Below are 5,057 nucleotides of genomic sequence, written 5' to 3'. Positions count from 1 at the left end.
AAATTAAAGGCAGGAACCCTGGGCGTCTTAATAGTTGACTGTACAGAGCCTGTGACAGTTGACTGTGTACTCAGATCTGCTAATGTCCCATTTACCAGGCTCCATTTTCCCTAGTCATCTTTCAGCCCCTATAGAGACAGACATTTTTCTGAACTTGCTGCTTCAAGGTCCCTGTGCCAGATGACCACGCCCTGCTCTGGATGTGAACAAAAGCAGGGATTGTTTCTCTAACTGACTATCAATTCGTGCTCAGGGGAATTTTCCATGTTTTAGAAGCTGGAGCGGGGCAGAGATAAAGTAATGGTCCTCCAGGATGAGGATGGTTCTTCCTGGTCTTTCCTGCTCTTGCTGGTCAGAAACATTCCAGGGAGTGGGCAGATGTCAGCTTCCAGACAAACCATAGACGTTTCCCACCAGGCCAGGCAAGGCCAGGCCAGGGAGAACTCAGAGCAAAGGAAGGCCAAAGCATGCCTGGTGACAGAATGCAAAACAAGCAGGTCGTGCCTTTGGTTAGTGTACCTGAAGTTTGATGTACTTGAAAATCCTGCACACGTGTGTATAAACGTGCATTATTATTGGCAAGTTTTTTTTAAATCATTGTGATTAAAGCAGGGCTTTGGTCTCAGGCACCCTGAAATTAGATCTCATTTGGCTACTTTCTGTGTGATCTTGAGTGGGTCACTTGACCTGATTAGGACTTAGTTTCCACATCTGGGAAGTAAGTAATCTCAGTACCTAATTGGGTTGATGTGAGGCTTGAATGTGAAGCCAAGTAGAGTTCTGGGCACAGAGCCTAGTACACCGTGAGCACCCCTGCCTTTGGGGATGTGGTCACCTGGGGCAGGTTAAGAGTGTACAATTATAAAGTGTGATCCCCTAAATGTCTCCCTCAGCCCTGGTCTAGGTGGCAGATTGGCTAGGTGATGGGAGTTGAGCTCCTGTCTCCTGGAGGACTCAGTTCTGCAGGGCAACGGGCTGTGACCCTCACAGGAGATGGCTACTTGATCAGCTGTCACTCCCTGCTTGAAACTGCCAATAGCCCCGGAGGTAAACCACAAAGTTATTACCTAGCCCCTTGCCAACCTCTTTTCTCTCTGTGTGTCTTTCTTCTCTATAGCCATAGCAGAATTTGAAATTCCTCACTCCTGTAGTCCTGCCCTGGGTCATTTTCCCCAGGCTGTTTCTTCTGCCTGTTTCTTCTCCTTCTCTAGGTCTCCAGCCCTCCTTTGCAGTCAAACCTTCCTTGACCACTGTCCACCCTAGTCCAGGTCCTGGCACATGCCTTCTGGAACAGCTCCTGTGATTATGTGCCAGACCCTCTTGCTCAACTAGTATGACTGCTCCTTGAGGGCAAGCTGTGCCCCTTGCCTAAGCCTTCCACCTAGGTTGGACTTGGATTCTACTTCTTTAACCAGCTTGGGACCCCAGCCCTACCACTGATCAGTCACTGGGGTAAGTCACCTCATCTCCCCAGTCCTCAGTTTCCTCATCTGTCAAATGGGGGTAAAAATGCACCTGCCTTATGGGGTGGTTGTGAGGATAAAGCAGATGGAGCCTTTTTCCTCTCAGCCTTGCCTCTCAGGTTTCCCTCTAACCCAGATTATGAGAGCAGAAAGGACTTGCTTTCAAAGAAGTCTTTTATTAGCTGCTTGCAGAGCATTGCTTAGGTCTGAAAAATGAGATCAACACCTTAATCCTTGCACAGGTGTCACCATCCCCTGGGGAAGAAGGCTAGTGTTGCTTCATCAAATGGATGCTCCACACCTTTCAAAAGCAAAAGAAAAAAAAAAGGAGGGGGTTGGCATCGGTACATTTCTACGGGCAGAAGACTTTAATGTCCCTTCCGGTAATTCCACTTCTAGCATTTTTTCTTTAGGAAATAACCAGAAATGTGCATCAAAGTTAATTGTGCATAGATTTTTACCACCAAGCATTATTTCTGATACTGAGGAATGAGGAACAAACCTAGTACCATTTGGGACTGATGATAAGAAGAGGCACATTCATACCACAGACCAGGCGGCTCTTAACAGTCATGCTGTAGAAGAATATTTTATGATAAGGGAAAGGCTGGGTGGTGTGATTGTGGTTGGGTTTTATCTTATTCTTTATACTTCTCTCAGCATTGTTATACGAGTGGTATTATGTCATCAGAGGGGTTTAAATGTATGACCTTACACAACAACGAGTGTTAAAGGTACCCAGTGGGCACTCGATGGCCCGTGTTGCTGGTTTCAGTGTCTCTCCATTGCTGTTGTCCTTGCCCTTGGTCGTGCCTTCTCAAGAGATTGCTTTCCCTGACTGTGCTGCCTGGTGCCTTGTCCCAGCCCCTCACCATGGCTTTCCTGCCTGTCATCAGTTATAGCTCATCACTCCCTCATCCATGTGGGGACCCCAGTAGACACCTCAGCTTTCCCAATTGATGACTCAGTGATGACCAGGACAGCTCTGGTCCTATTCTACCCTCTCTTGCAGAGTTAGGGGAGATGGAGCTGAATTCAAGAATGGGCGCTCATGAACTGTTTCAAGGAGAAAAGGTGGCTGGTCATCAGTGTCTTCTGGCCTCTCCACCAGTTTCCCAACTCCATGGATAGTGACCCACATTTCCTGCCTATTTCCTCTACACTCCCCACCAAAGGACTCCCTTTGGATGTATCATCTCTTCCTCCAACAGTCTCCTAACTTGAGCCCAAGAACCAAGTCCTCCCCACCCTCCCCCTTGCTTGAGTGGGGTGGGGGGATGGTACACTGCATATAAACCCTTGTGGGATTACATTGATTTGTTTCTAGTCCACATATCCTTGCAGATCTGTTCTAATTTCCGGAAACCCTGAATTGTAAAACAGAGGAAATAGAGGAGTTTGCTCCTAGTAATAATAAAAACGCATGTTGCCTTTGCTGTGTCCAGGAGACTTTCACCCACTACATCCTTTCCTCACTCAGCGGCTCGTGCAAACCCATCACCTCTGCCTGAAACTTTCAATGGTGAAGGTTTAGTGTCTCATCTTGGCCACCAAGGCCCCTCCAGCCTTGTTCTCCCCCCGACCTGCCCCTCTCCATGGACTTCCAGAAGTGTGCCCTGTGCTCTCCCACCTCTGGGCTTCCATGTCTCCTGTTCTCTCCAACCCAGATCCCACAGGAAGCCTCGCTATGCTTGAATCAGGGCCAGCACTTCCCTTGTGTGTCTCTGACCACATGCTGCTCCCTAACCTGCCCAGTGATGGGTCTGACTGTTCCCACATCAGCTGTGAGCTCTGTGGGGTCAGGGGCTATGTTTATCTTGTACAGTGTCACTGCTGTTCTCCACAGTCTGGCATATTGTGTGGCATGTAGCAGACGCTCAAATCATTAAATGGAGTCTAATGGAAATATAACTTTTATCTCTGAGAACGTTGTCTGGGTAGAATAGCAGGTGTCGACTTGTGGGTTGGAAGTGCCTGCCGAGCTCTGGGTTGCTGAGGGAGTGGAAGCCCTTTATTATTATTTAATAAACGTGGCTGGCTGTAGTAAGGGATCTTCCGTGGTGTGGAGAAGGGAGAATAACAAAAGGGTTTGGGAGATCTGGATATAGGTTTTGCCCTTGGAAGTGGGAGTACTGGGGAGGGTGTGTGATCCTTGAACAGGAAAGGGATGGATCATGAGGCACTGGGTTTGGGATCAAGGTGTAGTGGAATGAAGTTGCAGCTGTTGGATCCGGCCCCAAAGGTGGGCTGTGGGCTAGGAAGAGGCCACCCAGCACTATGAGTGCCTGCAAGGAGAGACAGGGGTTTCAATGAAGAAAGTCTCACCTGCACCAGAGCAAGGTCTGAACTCCTCATGCTGGTCACAGGGGCCTGGACTGGGAGACTTACGTGCCAGCGGTTGCTGCCAGGACACGTCCCTTACAGGAAGCCCTCGACATCCCGCCTCTTCCTGTGAGGTGGAATGAGGGGGTGGGCGTTAGAGCTCACCCCATGGAGAGAGTTGAGGAGGTCCGCTCAGAGCCTGGTCCGTTCACTTACTGGAGGGTACGCCTACCGAGAGCCTTAGCCCTTGAGCTGATGCTCTCTCCTCATATCCGGGGGCTGGCTTCACTTTCACCTTTCTAAGCTTCAGTTCCTGAGAAGTGGGCCCATACAACCCCTACACCTCACAAGGCTGTTGTGAACGTTGAAGTAGATCAAGCACCTAAAATGCACGCCTGGCACGTGAGAATAATTGATGAAGTTTTTATTTTTATGATGACGGTTTATACTTTCATAAAAGCCCATAACTAGTGTGCAGGGCATTTTTTATTCCTGATTTTATGGGGTTCTGAGGACTGTAGGAGTTATCTGTTGAATGAAAGAATGAATGAATACAGAAAATACTTTTGGTATTTAGATTGCCATGTTTATTTCAGCACGGAAGACCCAGGCCACAGCTGGCTGCTGTCTTTTCAAGCTCAGCGTCTGCCCACAAGCTGGCGTTTCCTGAGAACCTGCTGGGCGCGCGGGGATTCGTCCTCAATCTCACCCCCACAGTCGAGGAAAGTGAGGCTTGGGCAGGGCCCGACACGCCCAAGGTCAGCCTGGTAGGCGGGGCTGGGGCTCCTAGCGCAGGCTCCGGCTCGCCCGCCAGGGCAGCCCCTGGGGGGTCGCCACGGTCCCCTCCCTCTCGCATACCTGTCCCGCGAGCCACCCCGGGGGAAGCGGCAGCGGGAGGTTGGGCTGTGCACCCTTTCCCCGACCCGGTAAATTCTCTCCGAACTAGGCGTTGGGGGCTGTCCCGGGGGCCAGATCTCCCCTCCCTTCCTAGCCTTCCGCAGGACGCCGGCAGGACACGGCGAAGGGAGTGCTGAGCAGCTGCCTAGCCTGACTGCGTCCGGGTACCCGGCCACCAGGCTGGGGCGCCCGCTGGGGTCCCCGGCCCGCCTCCCGCCCACGTGGCCGGTTCGGCCTCTCCGCCCCCAGCCCCGCCCTGCCCCGGGGAACCGCCCCCGTAGCCTCCGCTGCCACCATCGTAGCTGCGGTGCGCTCTGCAGACTCGCCGGTCGAACCCGTGCTGGGCGCCGAGGTGAGTGTGGGCGGCTGGCCTGG

The sequence above is a fragment of the Lipotes vexillifer genome, unplaced genomic scaffold, assembly GCF_000442215.2.
Source record: "Lipotes vexillifer unplaced genomic scaffold, Lipotes_vexillifer_v1.1 scaffold521, whole genome shotgun sequence".
Taxonomy (NCBI): Eukaryota; Metazoa; Chordata; class Mammalia; order Artiodactyla; family Lipotidae; genus Lipotes; species Lipotes vexillifer.
Note: the sequence above shows the minus strand (reverse complement) of the source record.